The following is a 19,997-nucleotide window of genomic DNA, read 5'->3' on the forward strand; positions in this document are numbered from 1 at the left end:
AATCCTGTCTGTAAATGCGGACTACTCATTTACATAATACAGCGTATCCGCATTTAAATGTACTTTTAAGGCATATACGAAGAGACGTAGATATTTCAAAAACTAAACGGAGCGCAAAATCGGCTACCTACTTAATGAGTTCCACACGGAGTTCCACAATAGAGAGGGAGGCCCGTAGGTGCAATACTTTTGAAATGTTAATATCAGAACATACAAAGTTTCTTAATGTATATATTTAGTAATTTAAAAGGACACCCATATTGTCCTATTGTCATCAATGATGTCAATTATGACCAAAAAGTTTTATGATCAAGCGTGTTTTGTATCACAGAAAAAGCAAATCCTATAGGATCTTATACCGGGTGAAAATGGTAAGAGATACACGGTGGCAATACACAAGTTATCTCTAGATGAGCGCAATGAGAGAGATTAGTTTGTCATTTTCAGAAATATGGTGGGTTGTAACGTAAGATTCCGAAGAATGGTCAATAAAACAGCTACTGCAGGAAATATTATCTTTTTTATTTTCCGCGCTGATCGTTGTAAGTGTGGTTTAGTAAAAGTTCTACAAAAGTTCTCTAAAATAAATTATAATTAATAGGTAACCGAGTTAAGGGTTGTAAACCAATTTCTTACCTAACACCAGGTTTATACCCCAAAATAATAAGAATATAATATATTTGGTAATAAGTCGAAAAACAAAGGCTGTTAACACTTGTAGCAGTATAAATAAAATGGCGATCACCCGAATTCCATTATAAAAAAGCGAAATTTATAAATTGAACTACTAGGGCCATCTATATATTTGTTTATAAGAAACCTAATGTTAACATCCAGAATATTATTTTAATACTATATTAAATTAATATATTATATTTAATATTTCCCACATATTTTATTAATTATTATGCTACAGGGTAGAAAATATTAAATATCTGTTTTTTCTTTTTATTGTTTTACGAGTTTATTTTGACTGAAAAAATATATAAATATATTCTCAAAAAAACCTTTTTAGTTTCCTCTAGACGCGAAAAAATACTTACAACGTTTCATTTTTCTGAAACCATCATCAACTTATTATATTTATAAGGGTGCTATATTTTATTTTTCAAGTTTTGAATGATTTCTTATTACCTTTTTAAGGATATATCACAAGTTACTAATGTATCCCAAACATATGATTTTTAAAAGAAAAAGTTTTAACACCATGGTAAGGTTTTATTTTATTTTTAATCTGTTACAATTGAGTAACACTTTGACACATTCGTGTGAATTGCTGTACCGTTAATAATTATAATATAACGGACAATTATAATATAAAATAATAAATAAATAAATAAATGCCTTTATTGTCAAAAATTTTTTCAATTTGTAGACAAAGGTAAACTAACAAACAAAGTAAAAAAACAAGGTACACAAACAAACAAACAAAAGATAATACAAAACATTATACAAATAATATTGTCAGTCTTATTGTTAAAATAAACATTTATAAATGTTTATAATGTCAAAGAACAAAAAATAAAAATAATATTCAAAAATATTTAGCTAGTTTATAGTAAAATATCAATGACCTCTAAATAAATTCATTTCGATGTCATTAGTAAATATAGCAATAGCAAACATTAGACCAGTGGTTGCGATTCAAATATAAATAAGGAAGGAAGAGTCAATATTTTTAATTTTTTAAAAAAGTCCCGGCAATGAGTTCTGCTTTTTAGTCCCAGTGAATATCGAACAGCTCTCTTCTGGAGCCTGAAAATGCGGTCAAATTGAGTCGCACAACACGTACCCCAGAATGGAAGGGCATATCTGAGGTGCGACTCAAAAAGTGCATAATAAACAGTTCTAGCCACTGACAATAATAGATACAACTTTATTACAAAAACGATGAAAACAGTGTCAACACATCAGAAATGCATTTAAATAAATCTTTTTTTTCTTTATCAAAAATTCTTAACATTGTTAGACAGAAATATCACTGAGTTTGGTTTGCTGTGATGCTGTGCCGGATAGAGAGGGAGGCCCATAGGTTCAACAACCTAACCCCCCCTAAAATCTATAAATTGGATATATTAAGCTATAATAAATATTAAGCTTTTGGGTTAAAATGGCGCCCTAAAAAGCCCCACATTAAACAGTAAACATGTCCTTTAATAGTAACGCATATATTCTCTGGTTAATAACCATATTATTACGCATGCTTCTTTAAAAATAAACTATTAATTTAATTAAGAAATTGAGATTTATTGATATCCGGTGAAGGTTTTAAAGTCACCTTTTCTGCAAATCAAACTAAGTAGATAGTCGCAAATTTGAGATGTGGCAATGTCGCCTTCTCTATCTCAGTTGGTTTTTACAGTACGTAGTCAACCTCCGGTTGTTTGATCGGGTTAAAATGCACAATGTGATATCTGTTCTTACTAAATCTATGGTTTGATCGTTTAATGTCTTGCCCTGACCGGTTAAAAAATGTCCAAATCGTATTTTTAATCATATCTCATTTTTTTAATGGAACGAGGGTGGCTCATTAGCATATTTGGAAAAAATATTTTTTTTTGCAAATAATTTGATACAACACACTTGATCTTTCGAGTCAAATTGTCTTTATGAACCGCATGTTACAATTTCAAATAATACATATGAGAAAATGTCAAAATTTGACATATGATATAAACTATACTTTAGTCTATACTTACTTTGCTATAAATGTCGTAATCTTAAATCATACAGGGAGTTCAAAATTCAACGCCAAACTTTCTAAAATATAAAATAATTTTTCTTTGTTTTTTTTTTTAAATGGAAAACCCTGTATATTATATTTTATTAGATGGAGAGTTAAAAAATGAACATTTTTTGTATTTAAAGTATTTCTTAATTTTTAATGGTCCGCTTACTTTTTTGAGCCACCCTATAGAAATTAAAATATTTTCCTGAAATACATCTTAGTACATATTGTACAGGGTGGGTCAAATTCGACGCTTTTAAATGGAAACACCCTCTTCTATAGGAGATAGACGAAAACTAATATTGGTGTCTGGAGCTCACTTTTCATCAAAAACATGATGGAAAACCGCTCATCAATATCTGTTACCGTTTCGGAGTTACGGGGTGTTTTTCAAAAATGTGCATTTTTAACAAATCGCTGTAACTTTTTTGCTATGGAAAATTTTGTATTTCTATGAAAACATTTCCAAAGCACCTTTTTACGTAGAATTTAATGGTTTAAGTATAATTTTTTTAAAATTAATAATTTAAGAATTATCACCAGAAAAATTGATTTTTTATTTGGGACACCCTCTATATTTTTAATTAATTGAAAAGAATTTAAAATTACCTTTCCAATAATATAGCACACTTGATATTTTGTTATAATCCCCTTCGAAATACAGAATTTTTAAAAGTTCGCCACTTTTAACTAGTAGTCTTTGGCCCCTTATTGATGATATGCGCTTAATGGAACTCGAAAATATATTTTTCCAGCAAGACGACGCACCGCCTCTGAACGCTGAAGTTTTCAGCAAATTTTTGCAGCCAATTTTAAGAATAATTGAATAGCTAACCAAAATCCCAGCCGTTGGCCGTCGAGGCCGCCTGACTTAGTGCCCATGGATCTAATCCTATGGATATATTTGTGGAAGAATAAAGGTTCCTTATTCTTCCGTATAATCTAGACAAGAATTAGAAATACTTAGCAGTTATGAGAGGGTATCTATCAAACCCCCCCCCTGAGTTAATGAATTCCGCGAGAAATGTTCAAAAACTGCCCCGTCTGTCCATAACAGAAGACGGTCGATATGTCACAACACCTGTAGCAAAATCTCATGTCTTGGTTTGCTATTTATTTTTATTGTTATTAGATATAGTTTAAATCTGTTGATGATTGTTAAATATATTTTAAATTGTTATAAAATTCTGCATCTCTCATAGCAAATATTATTTTCGTTTTAATTGATGCTCACAGCTAGAATTTTTTCGCATTACAGCCGGTGCCGTTCAAAGCCTACTTATTTAAGCGGGCCGAATTTTTATATATTCTATATCTTGAAGAGGAATCGAGCAAAATATATAATGTGTTATATTTTTGGAAAGGTAATTTTAAATTCTTTTCATTAAAGTAAAAATATACAGGGTGTCCCATATAAAGAATCAAATTTTCTGTTGATAATTCTTAAATTTATTAATTTTAAAAAAATTATACTTAAACCACTAAATTCTTTGTAAAAAGGTGCTTTGGAAATGTTTTCATAAAAATACAAAATTTTCCATAGCAAAAAAGTTACAGCGATTTGTTTAAAATGCATATTTTTGAAAAACACCCCGTAACTCCGAAAATGTAACAGATATCGATATGCGGTTTTCGCCATCATGTTTTTGACAAAAATTGAGCTCCAGACACCGATATTAGTTTTTGTCTATCTCCTATAGAAAAGAGTGTTTCCATTTAAAAGCGTCGAATTTGACCCACCCTGTACATGTTTGCACTTTGCACTTAACAAAATCTCCAATTTTTTATTCTAGGAGCTACAGATCTCTATAGCTCTCTATGTGTCTGACGCACTATTGCCGGACCCTGTATATATACCTAAGATGCTTCCCGAGAAAATTACAGCCCTTGAGAGAGTAGATCTTATTAAGAACATTGGTAAACTACTTTTCTTGTAACTTGTTATTATTAAATGCATTTTTTTAATAGCGGGTAGCGGTTGCATTGACTAAACCAAAAAAAAATCAAAAACTATTCACGCAAATATAGAAAAACTACATACATATTTGAAATTGGAAGAAAAAGATTTTTCAAAAAAAGTTTAAAATATACAGGGTGTAAGAAAGTAACTTATTTCGTAATTTTCTGATCGTCTTTTCATTATTTTTATTCCACTTTCTGACGATTCAGCTTACTCCCTAAGCTTAACTTAACTAGCTGAAGAGCTTATTAACTCCTATATTTACTTTTTTGCTATCTCCAACCAGTCTCCAACAAATTCTTTACTTTAATATATAGGACATCCAGCATAAAAAATATATTTTCGAAAATATAGTAGTTTTTCTCGGGTTTATTTTTGTTTTAAAAGTCCCACTCTGAATTTTAATTTATAATAGTTTCGAGTCCCCTAACGTAAAACAGACCTACCTGCGTTTTCCCGATCGCAAAATCTTTATTAAAGGGATTCGGCAAATATAGACGGTCTATCGCGGTCCCATGCTATCGACCTGATTTGTGTAGTTGTACGCGCACAGACAACCCCGATCAATACTATAAATGGGCCGCCGCTATTGGCTGGCGAAAATCAATGGGACGCTCCAATGTTATCGATTGCCGGAGCGAATTTACCTCCCCCCGGCTCGGTCAAACCACCCTAGAGTTCGTTAGATTCTCGGAACGTAAGCATCTCGCCAAATAACCACCCCGAAGTACGCGTCGCACTCAGTTCTTCAAGTAACAGTGGTGCCAGTCACAAGTGCTAAACATTCCTTCGCAGGTAGGCAAAAACCGTCTTGTTCCCTTGTTTATGAATCTATTAAATCCACGTTATATTATGTTACATACAAAGCAACTCACTTTTAAGTTGTTTAATATATATTTCCACCTAATCTTTTACTCTTAATAACACGTGCGAAAAATTAAATTAAATATACTTTATAAAAACTTTATAATATGTAGGTATTTTTCTTTGTATTTATTATTCTTTTACATTGTTTGTTTACATATTATTTACACCTGTAGAAAAAAGTTTTACACTATCATTTAAGTATATTAAAGTTTCTTTAGATTTATTTAAAACGACATATTGATATTTAACAGAAACATTCAACAATAACTGAAATCGTTTACATCGGTATATCGATTTTCTTTTACGACTTTGCCGGGTATACACGCTCGAATGCTGTTTTCGTGCCGGCTTTGTCGGCTGCGTCCTTTTTTTTCCGATAAGGTCTGTTATGATATTCTGGTTGCCTATGTTATCTATACAGGGACATCATTTTAAGTGTCTCACTCGATTTATAATTTTCCTGTTTGGTATTTAAAGATAGTAGAAAGATTTCCTAATGTAATTTTTTGCGAGGATGCCGATTCTCTACACCAAAATTTTTTAAAACGTCAATTTTGACAGATACGACGCCATTTTGATTTTTTTTAAATGGAAACCCCCACATATTTTAGCATGGTCCGGTAGACATATTTTAGCTAATTTCAAAAATATATAGTTTAGTATACTTTGCACTTACCGTTTTCGATATACAGTGGATTTAAAAATGAATTGTTCCAGAATCATTTTAAGTGTCTCACCCAATTTAAAATTTTCCTCTTTTCTATTTTAAGATAGTAAAAAGATATTTTAATGTAATTTATTTTACCAAACCAAACCAAAAATATATAGTTTAGTAAACTATATATTTTTGAAATTAGCTAAAATATGTCTACCGGACCATGCTAAAATATGTGGGGATTTCTATTTAAAAAAAAAATCAAGATGGCGTCGTATCTGTCAAAATTGACGTTGTAAAAAATTTTAATGTAGAAAATCGGCATCCTCAAGGAAAAATTATTAAAATATCTTTTGCTATCTTAAAATAGAAAGAGGAAAATTTTAAATTAGGGTGAGATACTTAAAATGATTCCGGAACAATTCATTTTAAATCCACTGTATATCGAAAACGGTAAGAGCAAAAAAGTATACTAAACTATATATTTTTGAAATTAGCTAAAATATGTCTACCGGACCATGCTAAAATATGTGGGGGTTTCCATTTAAATAAAATCAAGATGGCGTCGTATCTGTCAAAATTGACGTTGTAAAAAATTTTAATGTAGAAAATCGGCATCCTCGCGAAAAATTGCATTAAAGTATCTTTTTACTATCTTAAAATAGAAAAGAGGAAAATTTTAAATTGGGTGAGATACTTAAAATGATTCTGGAACAATTCATTTTTAAATCGACTGTATATCGAAAACGGTAAGAGCAAAGTATACTAAACTATATATTTTTGAAATTAGCTAAAATATGTCTACTGGACCATGCTAAAATATGTGGGGGTTTCCATTTAAATAAAATCAAGATGGCGTCGTATCTGTCAAAATTGACGTTTTCAAAAATTTTGATGTAGAGAATCGGCATCCTCGCGAAAAACTACATTAGAAAATCTTTCTACTATCTTTAAATACCAAACAGGAAAATTATAAATCGAATGAGACACTTAAAATGATGTCCCTGTACATATCTGTAGAAGATTTCTTTCTCTGAAAAGTCTGGTAATTTAATTTTTCTTACAGTTGACAGTTGGTAAATTTTATGAGGTTTTAATAAAAATACATTATCTTAGTTTTTTTAATATATAAATGTAATACCTTCATGAATTGCAATACATATTAACTTATAATGGATTATTCGTTTTTTTTACTATACCGGGTGCGTCTCAAAAGTGGCTCACCCCCTATAACTTTTATATTTCTTCAGATTCCCGAACGAGATTTGTTATGTTAGTATATAACATAAATTAGATTGACGTATTCAATTGTTTTCGGTCACTTCCTGTTTCACCGGAAATGACTACAAATTTTGATTTTTAAATAGCGCCCTCGGTAATTTGTTACTTTATTCGATAGAAAATGACATATCAAATGTCAACTTTTGACATTTTCTCATATCGACGGTTGAAAGGAGAAAACTTTTGCCACTTTTGTGGAAATTGAGTTATCGAAATCAGCGAATTTTTCTGCGTCGATCTACTTAGGTTTTCTTCCTAATAATCCTATGGTTTGGCGCAGTAAACATTTTAAATTTTGAATAAATTATGAGAAACATAATGCCAAGCGACAGAGTTTCAAAATAAAACAGACAAACAGGTCTTCTGTAAAGTTATGAAAGAGGCGTATTAGCAGTTTCTCCTTTCAACCGTCGATATGGTTATTTGAAATTGTAACATGCGGTTTATAACGATAATTTGACTCGAAATATCAAGTGTGTGGTATCAAATTATTCGTAAAAAAATGCTTTTTCCCAATTATTATGCTAATGAGCCATACTCTTTCCATTTGAAAAAATTGAGATATGATTACAAATACGATTTGGGCATTTTTTAACCGGCCAGGACAAAACACTAAAAACATTAGACGATCAAATCTATTTTTCCAAGGCTCCTTGATTAAAAATTAGTGTTTGTAACACAGCCATGGCACTCTAAATTGGAATTTAAAATGCAATTTTGTTTTAAGCGAAAATGTCAAAAGTTGACATATATCTTATTTTATTTAGAGTGTCATTTTCTATCGAATAAAGTAAAAAAAATAAAATACCGAGTGTGCCATATAAAAATCAAAAGTTGTAGTCATTTCCGGTGAAACAGGAAATGGCCGAAAAGAATTGAATGAGTTAATCAATCCTAATTTATGTCGTATACTAACATACCAAATCTCGTTTATTTATTTGAAAAAATTAAAAAAATAGGGGTGAGTCACTTTTGAGGCGCACCCGGTATAGGTAATGCATTAACTGTTTTATGATTAAACTACCTAATATTGAAAGTAGGAAATTATAGAATATCAAATATTAGTCCATCCAACGGGAAGATACCTGACAATGACAGTGGTATCTGTCATTTTAATTTACATGCATATTGTCTTTTCTGTCATTTTTTGGATGTCGTCTGTCGAAGTTTTCCCTGGCAGACTATATGTAACATTTTGTTAAATATGTATATAATGAAACATATAATGAACTGGAGAATAATTCATCTTTGTTGGAACCTTTGGTGTTACAACAGCAAAATAAAACCCTAAATCACCACAACACTTTTACTTTTGCACAAGTTGCGTGTTTTGCTAACGCATGTTAGCATCATCAGCAACTTTTTTAATCATTTTTAGAGTCGCAGTTTAATCATTTGCTGATGATGCTAACATGGTTAGCGAAACGCGCGATCAGTGCATAAGTGTTGTAGTGAATTAGTGTTTTAGTGTTTTACTTTGCTGTAAACCAAATTTTAACCAACACCGTACCACCGTAACCAAACCAAACCTAACCAACACCAAAGGTTCCAACCCGCAACTGCAATTTAGTAATTTTAATATTGAGTTATGTGTTTTATTTAAATTTTGTCCACATAGCTGATCTTTTTATTTATGGAATTGAAAGGGTACTTGCTTTATAACGAATAAGGCGTCTTTTGTACATTTTTAATGTATGTATGATAATTATATATTTATATTATTATGCAATATATCGAAATTTTTTCAAAAACAGTTCGTGTTAACATAAAAACCCGTTTTGAGTTAACGTATTATTTCGACTATCCTTGTTTATACTAGTAGTGGGAACTATCGAATGAATACTATCGAAACATTCGATAGTTGCAATTCATTCGAATAATTCGATAGTTAGTAAGAAAACATTCGTTGAAAACTATTCGAATAAAAATTATCGAATAGATCCGTCATCTGCCTTGAAATATTGTATTCTAGTAATTCGGCAGCAAAAACCATTCATTTATAAAATTCATTCATTTATAAAATTCATTCATTTATAAAATTCATTCATTTATAAAATTTATAAAATTCATTCATTTATGAAATTCATTTATTCGTCAGGATCGATTATAATAAAATATTAACTGAATTTTAGTTGTCGCCCGGCGACGTAGGTTTTTTTTCGAGAAAGCGGTCGGTGGCAATGCTATGAAAGAAGCCGGCATCTTTGATTTTTTGCGGAGTCATATATAGATAAGGACACATTATTTTTTTTATTGAGGTGCTAGTATTTACACAGAAAATACATTATGAAGGGTGCTGTTGCCATATTTTTGTATTAGTTGATATTAGCAAAGAATATTATTGTTTGGCTTTAGTTAGTTAGGGATAGTATGTCTATATATTCTGAATTTTTTTATTAATATTCTGTTGTTACACTGCAATAATACTTGTTATTTTGGATGTAGGAAAATTATTTTTAATGTTTTTAAGCAAAGACTGGTTTAATAAATAATAATAACAGTAATAATTTGTTATACCTATTGACAACAAAATTTAAAATCATTTAATATAAATATTTTTTTAAGTAGTAGCAAAATATAAACAACAAATTAGATGTCAAAATTATTTATATTAGATCCTATTTAAAAATAATATAGTCTCTAATTTTTTTGGCAACGTTGGTTTATTAAATAATAATAATTACAGAACTAATTTGTTATATTAACAACAAATTTTAAAATCATGAAATATAAACATTTATTAATTTTCTAAGCAAGCGGTGTAATGGAAGGAAAATATAAATAAAAATTAGAAATCAAAATTATTTATATTAGGTGCTTTATATTACTATTTAAAAATTATATTTACTTTTACTGGCATTTACTTTAAAAAATAAATGAAATATTTCTTCGTAAAAAACTACATGTAAGAGAATTAGCATAAACAAAATACAAACATCGTTAACTTTTTTTTAAATTGGCACGTGTAAAATTTTCATTTTAATTTTCTCACCCCATAGTTTGAGTTCGATAACTATTTATTTAACCACATTACTTAAATATAATTATTAAGTTCCAACTAATTCATAGGTATTATTAAAACATCTAAAATACAAATATGTATTTTTAAAATTAATTGTAAGTTCATCTCATCTCTTAAAAATTGCTACTTCTCAAAATTTCCCATTAAAAATAGACCATATACCATATAAAATGAAATAATTGAAAGATCGGACTACGGAAAACCACACAAATTATCGGAAAAATTTTGACCACCTGCACATGCACACAATCGTCAATAAATAAAAATAAAAAATAACTACTATTTTAGTATTTTAACTATTTTAATAAACGCAAAAATAGCACAGTATTTATACGGCGAAGTTATAAAAATTTGGAAGAACCAATAATGCACTGACGCATACAAAATCCAAACGAATACTAAATTTCATTTATCAAAAGCATTCGATAGTCGTGGCTCAACGATAACCATTTAGTCGCACGGCGAGGTTGTCACATATGCTTTAGTTTACAAATGAATGAATGATTTTATTCGAATAAAACCATTCGATAGTTGAAATCATTCATTCATTAACCATTCGATGGTCTAATTCATTCGATAGTTCCCATCGCTAGTTTATACCGTGTGCGTCTCAAAAGTGGCTCACTTCTATAACTTGTTTATTTTTTTAGTTAGAAAAACGAGATTTGGTATGTCAATATATGACATAAATTAGGATTGATTGACGTATTCAATTGTTTTCGGTCACTTCCTGTTTTATCGAAAATGGCTACAACTATTGATTTTTAAATGTCACCCTCGGTATTTTTTTACTTTATTCGATAAAAAATAACATTTTGAATAGAATGACATATCATTTGTCAACTTTTGACATTTTCGCATATGGTTTATTTGAAATTATAACTTGCAGTTCGTAACAAAAATTTGACTTCAAATACTAAGTGTATGGTATCAAATTATTCGTATAAAAATTCTTTTTCTAAATACGCTAATGAGCCACCCTCGTTCCATTTGAAACAAGTGAGATATGATTAAAAATACAATTTGAGCATTTTCTAAATGGCCAGGACAAGACACTAAAACATTAGACGATCCAATCTATTTTTGCAAGGCTCCTTGATTGAGAATTAGTGTTTTTAACATAGCCATGGCACTCTAGATTGAAATTTAAAATACAATTTTTTATTAACCGAGAATGTCAAAAGTTGACATATGATATGTCATTATATTCAGAATGCCATTTTCTGTCGAATAAAGTATAAAAATATCGAGGGTGCCATTTAAAAATCAAAAGTTGTAGTCATTTCTGGTGAAACAGGAAGTGACCAAAAACAATTGAGTACGTCAGTCAATCCTGATTTATGTCATATACTAACGTACCTAGTCTCGTTATTTCATCTAAAAAAATAAAAAAGTTATAGGGGGTGAGCCACTTTTGCGACGCACCCGGTATAATATTATGCTTCCTTAGATGTGAACAAAAAGTAGCCCTTTTCCCTTTTTTGGTCATAAAAAATTGAGTCACTTTTTTACTTTTGAGATTTTACTTTTTTAATTATTTTAATTATTCGACGAATTTATGCTACTTTAGTAAGCACTCTGTTTTAAAGCCGATTAATTTTTTCAAATTTGAAAATCGAAAAGAAAAGAAAATTGGAATAAACTTTTTATCACTTTTTAATATAAGTATATGCTGTGTATAGGTATTCAGAACCACTAGGTATTCAAAATTATATTAAATCAATTATACCAATATATATTTATATATTCAAGATACTGCAATAACGACAAAATAATATGAAAACTACGCAGTGTAAAATATATATGAAGAAGGTAACGGTTGTTCTGAAATAATACAGAGGAAATTTTAAAAGAAGATACATATAAAAACTATATTTTCGACAGGGTTGGCTTTGAAATCGATGTGTTTCTTAAGCCTAGTTCAGACACGGCTAGTAGTTTAGTCGAGTAGCGAGTAATTTAGTAATTTAGTGCTTGCGGACAGTACAAATTAGTAGAGTAGTTTAGTGTAGTAGTTTAGTCGGCTGCATCCATCCGATTCTATTTTGACGGCCGAGTAGAGTCCCCCACCATGTGCTACTAACTATTAAACTGCCACTAAAACAAGTATGGTCACGAGTGTTTAGTTCATTGTTTATTAGTTAATTAGTTTAATTTCTTCTTCAATTTCTTTCAAAATAAAATTAATTATGTTTTTTATAACCTTATTTAATTCCGTACGACGCCGACGCGACGTCCTTTCTTATCCATTTTAACAGTTTTGACATCACTATTGCACTACTAAACACAATTTCAAAACTGGTCTGAACGATAATCGGTAAGTGGGTATTCGCTACACGACTAAATTACTCGCTACTCGACTAAATTACTAGCCGTGTCTGAACTAGGCTTTATATGTTTTATTTTATTATTACTTATTCCTCAAGTTGATTTTATATTGACAAAAATATATCTCTAGATTTTGATATCATACATATTTTTTTACATAAAACAATGATAAACTAAACAATGAAAAAAAAACACCGTCAAATTGGTTTGAAAATGACGATCACCCTGTCATCTACTTAGCTACTGCATTTGTTTAGTATATATTCTTTGTTTCATTTTTCTTGTGAACTGCCAGGTCTGGTTTATCAAAATATTACTAGATGGTGACTGTTTAAACATGTATAGTTTGTTTATATTGAGATTAGTTCATATAAGCTTACTTCGGGTTTCTCTTATTACCGATTCTGAACCGTCCTAGAACTGTGATGCGTATGCGCAGAAGGAAATATGAAGACATTACTTCATTTGCGCATGCGCTGCAGAGTTCTAGGACGGTTCAGAATCGGTAATAACAAGAACCCGAACAAAGCTATAGAATGTAGAATGTTTTGGGAGGAGTGGTTAATCACAGCGACTTTACAGATCTATAGTGTGCTGACATTTCTTGAGTTATAACGAGTTATATCTTATCACACAGTCTCAGGGCTTTGACAAAAGCCAGTATCTGAGACGGCTTCACAGAGGCTAGTTCTTCATCTCCGATGTCAGTCGTACCAAAGTTTATGGCACGAATGGTTGTCGTCTCGGCACATTCAGTGATGAGGTGTTCTGGTGTTTCCCCATTTCCCTACGGAATCTGCATTCGCCGTTGTTTCTTAGCTTCAGTCTACTGAGGTGTTCGTTGAGGAGACAGTGTCCTACAAACCCCGTGACAGAAGCACTAAAAAAGCACTAAAAATTGTTCTTACTTAAATCAAGGAAAATCTTTGATCCTTCTCGGTCGTAAGTTCTGAGAAATATCTTCGAGTGTCTTAGGCCGTTGGAGGATTCCCATTCCAGGTTACGAATGGAGTCTTCCTGGTTCTTGAGTTCCGCTTTAAGTTGGTTTCCGTTTTGAAAGCAGAACGGTTCTGATCCAGGTAGTGAAGTGTTCATTCCTTTTCTAGATAGATCGTTTGTTTTTTCAATGCCTTCTATTCCTTGGTAATCTGGCAGCCAGAGTAGGAGGACTTTATTTTCTTTGCCTAATTTGTTCAGGTTCTCTAGGCATTCTTTGACCAACTTCGAAATGATGGTTACTGAGTTGACCGCTTTTAGTGCTTCTTGACTATCGGATAAGATGGCTATTTCATGTTTCTGATAGTTCCTATCTAAGATAAATTGTACGCATGACATTAGTTCATAATGCGAGGGCATAGATACACCAGAGATTTAATAATCATTGGATTTGTCTTTGACGGTTAAAATATATTAATATAGGATTCTTCATAAGAATTGTTGACGTTCCACAAATCAAAATTGATCATGAAACTTTGATTACATTGTATGTAGGTACCTTACTTAATATTTATGTTTGTGTGAGTGACTTTAGTGTGTCGATAGACCAAAATCTCTGGGATTGCTGTAACTGTTAACTGTTATAACAGATCCATGCAGATAGCATTTAAGATAATAAGATTTTCAACCAAAAATATAAAAACAACTTAATCCAATTTAGTAATTAGCGACCAACATCTACTATTAAATTAATTAAAAGGACGGTGGACAATTATATTTTATACGATGTATGAAATAACTGGAGCCGGTCCTGTTTCCCTATAAATAGCGTTGTCAATTAAAAGAAGTCTGTAAACTTGATTGGCGTGTTAGTGGCGTTTATTAATTTTCATAGGTGTAGGCAATGCATTTCAAACTGGTTGTATTATAAAAGTTCATCTAGGTATACATATGTATAGCGTGTATCGTGTTAAGAAATGTATCTATTTTCTTAATAAATACCATCTGATTCTATTTTTGAGAAAATATGACAAATATTTTTTATAAATCTTAGTGTGTCATTTAAAAATAACTTAAATATAGCATTAGAAATAAATGCAATACGACACCCAACAAATTGTAAAGTTTACAACCAGGTGCTTTCAAATTTCTCTAATCGGTGTACTTGGATGGTCGAAAGAGACTCTTTATATGCAAATATTTATTATCCGTTTATTGCCTAGTAAAGAAACAATTAAGTTAAAGTTTATAGAACTTTTATTGCCCAACTTTGATCCTATAATTTTTCAAAGAAAGGACTTCCTTAACCACGGTTAATGTCTAATAGAATTTGAATGAAACTAAGTGCTAATTCACAAAATTGTGAAAATATACCTACAGGGTGTCCCAATATTCTGTGGACACAAAACTTCTACGTATTTTTTGAATCAAAATAAGTTCATTGAATTTGAAGAATTTACTTATATACAAAAATGCCTCGTTTGTCCGTTGGAGGGCATCAAACTTTGAAAAATAAACACATTTTCAAAGATTTTATAAAAACCGTTATTCCGATTTGAATGAGATTTGGTGTATCTATGTTTTGCTAAGTGCTTTAACATTTGATGATTGAAAGTTTTATACAGGGTGTCCCAATATTCATTGGATATAGAACTACTACGTATTTTTGGAATCAAAATAAGTTCATTGGACAGAACTTACCTCTATACAAAAGTGCTTAGTTTGTCCGCTAGAGAGCATCAAACTTCAAAAAAAATAAACACATTTTTTTAGATATTTTAAGAACCGTTATTCCGATTTGAATGAGATTTTGATTGTCTATGTTTTGCTAAGCGCTTTAACAATTGACTTTCACATTAATCAAGTAAAAGTACGGGAAAGGTGAAAACTACACCCACGCCTACATAAATTTTAGTATAAATATTTTGCAACTCCACCGACGACTGATTTTCGTAAAATGGCTCTCCTGAGTAGTATTTATTACATTTTCTGACTCCTGTAAAAAAGCGCCATATTGCATAGTTTTTGTAGAATTTTTTTTCCAAAGCAGACCTACAACAGCAGAAAATCTTCAATTGTTACATCGTTTGACTGCGGATATCAGGCGTTCCCTGTAATGCCGGAATTATTTCAGTGAAGCGCATACTAGATTTTATATGTCTATATAGCTTGATGTGACAAGATACATTTTTTGTAAGTCAGCTTCGGCAAAACATTTTTTTCCTCAAAAACGGTGGCGTTTTTTATAAGATACAAAAAATGTAGTAAATACTAGAAGGACTGTTTTACGAAATAAACATCGGGCGTCGCGTCGGTTTAGCGACTCTTTAGAGAGCTTTACTAGCTTACTCTCACGTAGATAGAAAAAATATTGTTGAAGTTGATTCCTAAAATGAATAATAATCATCTCAAAAGAATGGAAACCAAGCGATACCATAGAAACACATTTTGACTTTTAGAATATTTTTTTTATTTTTGTCGAAAACGGTAAGGCAATTTCGAAAAGTACGAACTGGCTTAGCCATTTTAGATCAAGCAAAAACTTTTTTACCAAAAAGTTAATATGTAATAAAAATGTTTTTCTTCTTGTAGAGACGATCCGAGGACATATTGTATAACAGAGGTGGGCAAAGATTGAAGGAGTCGTTCATTCGAACGAATATTAAAAATGAATCGTGAGGTCCGATTCACTGCTTAGAATGCGATTCGTTCAATTGAATCGTAGCCAGCACGGGTCCATAACATTTAAACGATGAGCCGTAAAAAAGAATCGTTAGAATTGAATCGGATCACAATGCGATCGTTCGATCAAAAAGTCATGAGAATCGATTCATTGGTTACAATACGGTTCGTTCAATTGAATCGTGGCCAGCACGGATCTATAAGATTTGAACGATGAGCCGTAAAAAAGAATCGTGACAATTGAATCGGATCACAATTCGATCGTTTGTTTCTACGGCGCGGCGTTGATATAGGCATAGAGTTAGGCACCAATATTTAGACTTGAACAATAACGTAAAGTAATAATAGACTTAAAATGCAAACGATAAGAAAGTTATTTACAAGAAAAAAACATTTATACTATGCTTAGTACAGGAGTAAGGTATTTAATTTTCACGTTAATATTTTTGTTAAAATAATATTACCCACTTAAACCATTAAATGTCGGACTAAAAGACGAAATCGTGTTTTATGCAACTCTAAATAAATATTGTTGGCCTCTGCTTAATAGGATAAAAAAAAGGCGTCAGCGATGGTTATAAAATGAAGATCGCAGTCATTTTATATGTAAAATTATATGGGGAACGTCATCGATATTCATTTCCAAGTCAACTGGACGCAATTTTTTTTTCGATCATGCCGTATTACATACTATTTATTGTGACTATTAAATCGGAATTAAAATATGGCTCTAAAAATATTAAATTGGTATTAAAAGAAGTTTTTCATAAATAGTATATATGAATTGGATTGATAATTTAATATTATTGGAAAAATAATCAATCCAATTATGCCAGTGTCAGAAAGTGTTGAAAAACGAGTGAAATAAATGTATATTTCCTTTTCTAGTCCCTTAAGTAATTGTTCGGCCAAATTATCGCCGGTAGTGCCAGTACGATTCTTGTTTTTATGAAACGTAAATTGTGCATGTGGTTCGTTCAAATGAACGAATCGTAGGAGTCGATTCAATATGAGAAATTTAATCGTGCGATTCGATTCACTAAAAAGAATCGTAATGGCCCTCACTACTGTATTATGAATCATCAATAAATAGATACTGAAGTGAGAGCTATAGCCTAACCACAAATTAATCTCTGATAAATAATGGACAGAACAAACACTCAGGTGTCGGATGGAACGGATTTACGTCTTTTACGGTAATTATTCCGATCTACTCGTGCAACGATAATCATAACCTATGCGGAAATTATACTTTACGGTGGATAAGCTAAAAGGTAAAAATGTGAAGGAAATCTTGCCAACGTTTCAAAATCATACAATTTAGAGTAATGGAGCGTGCACTGGGTAGGAAAATCACCATAGAAACATCCTACTAAAAATGAAGTTCTAGACCATAGTAATCAATATGATTTGCGTTAATTTTAATATTTATTCTTAACTGTTTCCTTATAAAGTATGTGTTCTTTTTTTTGTTTTTTGGGTTCGTTGAAGGACTATTTGAGCTACAATTTAAAAATATTTTTACAAGATACAGAATGTCCCAAATAAATAAAAACTATCAATGTAGAATTTTTTTAAATTGGAACACCCTGTAGGTATTACATTTTTAATTTCTACGATTAAAATAAAGGTAAATTTTATTAAAGTTTAGCACACTTAAACATTGCCGTTTTTGAAATATATTCAATTTTGTGAAATTGTAGTTAAAATCTTAAAGCTTTATGTCTCCAAGAGTATGAGAGTTTTTAATGCTAAATATTAACTGAAGTTTATATAAAGATCAGAAATTGTGTTGAAATAACAAAAAAATACTACCTTATACAGAGTGTCTAAAAATTTAGTTCAAATTATTACTAGTTTTACACGGAAATATAGTCTGTGAAACGATTAACTTTGAATTTGACAGTTCCCGCGGGCTTTCCTAGTGTTAATTTTATTAAGTTAGCAACTTGCGGCCATGCTGATGCAATGCCGTCTCTAATAGAACAGCCACGGAGCGAATTTTATGACGTCACGCTAGTTGGATACTACGGATTAATAAATATGTTGTAGAATACATGGAAAACATAATTATTCCTCGTATATGTAATTTTATGGATTATATTCGACACCATTTTTTTCATATGACACAACACTGATGAAGGCTATAAACGTTAGCTATAACGTTTTTTTTAAACCAAAAAATAATGAAAACTTAATCAGCGTTTTTCCCGAACCTAAATCCCAAGAAAATCAAAAATTTTAGAATAATTTTACATATAAAATGACAGCGATCTTTATTTCATAGCCATCGCTGAAGCCTTTTTTTCTATGATATTGTATTATTTGCAAATATAAATTTGTCAAACATTGATGCTTTCAAAATATACATATAAATTTTGTAAATGCAAATAATAATATATCACTATTAGTAGATATTGAATGTTTTTTCTTAAATTCGATAATCGATTTTCAAATCCCAAAATTTAAAATATATTTTACATTTTACCCATTATCTTATGTACCTATTCATTATTTGTATATTGTAAAACATTTGCTGCATTTGTATGGTTCATAGTTTATTTGCCAAAGTATTTATTACTATAAATAGGTATATATATATTGTATTTATTAACTGTATGTTATGTATATTTCATGTAAACTATATCATTTTTAAAATACAAACCAAAAATACGAGGAATAATTATGTTTTCCATGGATTCTACAACATATTTATTAATCCGTGGTATCTAACTAGCGTGACGTTATAAATCTCGCTCCGAGGCTGTTCTATTAGAGACGGCATTGGGCTGATATTTAGAAATGTCAAAAGCTGATGACATATTACTTTTGTCAATTATGACATTTCGCGTCGATTTTTGCAAGAAGAGGAAAGTTATACGAGAAGAGGAAAGTAAACTGTCACTTGTTTTATTATTTTCCTTTTCTATTTCATGAAAGTAAAAAGAGTTACCTATCTGATTCGTTCAGGCACTCATTTTAAAGAATATCAGTAACTTTTTGGACAGGGGGATTTGATATTTGCCATGTTGGTAAGAAATAACGGTCAAAATTCAAAGTTATTCATTTTATAGACTATAACTTGTTTAATTTAAATAAAACAAAAAAAGGAATACCCTGTATATTTTACGAGAATCAGATGCACAATTTAATTGTCTATCAAATTATATTATACCATCTCGTGAAGTCTTCGTAGAAAATGCATTTTCTTATAATTTAGACTTCATTTTTATCAATATACCCATGGAATATTGACATTTTAGATTTTTTAAAGGGACAAATGTACGGATGTTACAAATAATATTATTGCAAGCCCATTTGTTTACAAAAATAAAACTATTTAAATCTTTGTAAAAGAGTATATCAATTAAATTTACCATCGTTTTTTCAGCCCAAAAATTAGTTAACTATAGGGAAATTGGAACAACTTTCGTTGCACGTCGTCAATGACACCATGTGTCGTCTTATGGAGTTTGCTGGTGATCGTATTATGATGTGCAACGAAAGTTATTTTAATTTCCCTATACTAATTGTTTTA

General features: G+C 30.7%; 1 protein-coding gene across 2 annotated transcripts in view; it reads left to right on the forward strand.

Annotated features, from left to right (window-relative positions):
- Positions 1-5,366: 5,366 nt before the first annotated feature.
- LOC115880728 (protein tramtrack, beta isoform-like) overlaps positions 5,367-19,997 on the forward strand; it is a 48,942-nt gene continuing 34,311 nt past the window's right edge. For both annotated transcript variants that reach the window (XM_030898007.1, XM_030898008.1), the window contains exon 1: positions 5,367-5,483. The gene's annotated coding sequence lies outside the window, so the exon portion shown is untranslated. The remainder of the gene's footprint in view (positions 5,484-19,997) is intronic.

Source organism: Sitophilus oryzae, unplaced genomic scaffold, assembly GCF_002938485.1.
Source record: "Sitophilus oryzae breed Bouriz unplaced genomic scaffold, Soryzae_2.0 scaffold_1652_pilon_pilon, whole genome shotgun sequence".
Lineage (NCBI taxonomy): Eukaryota > Metazoa > Arthropoda > Insecta > Coleoptera > Curculionidae > Sitophilus > Sitophilus oryzae.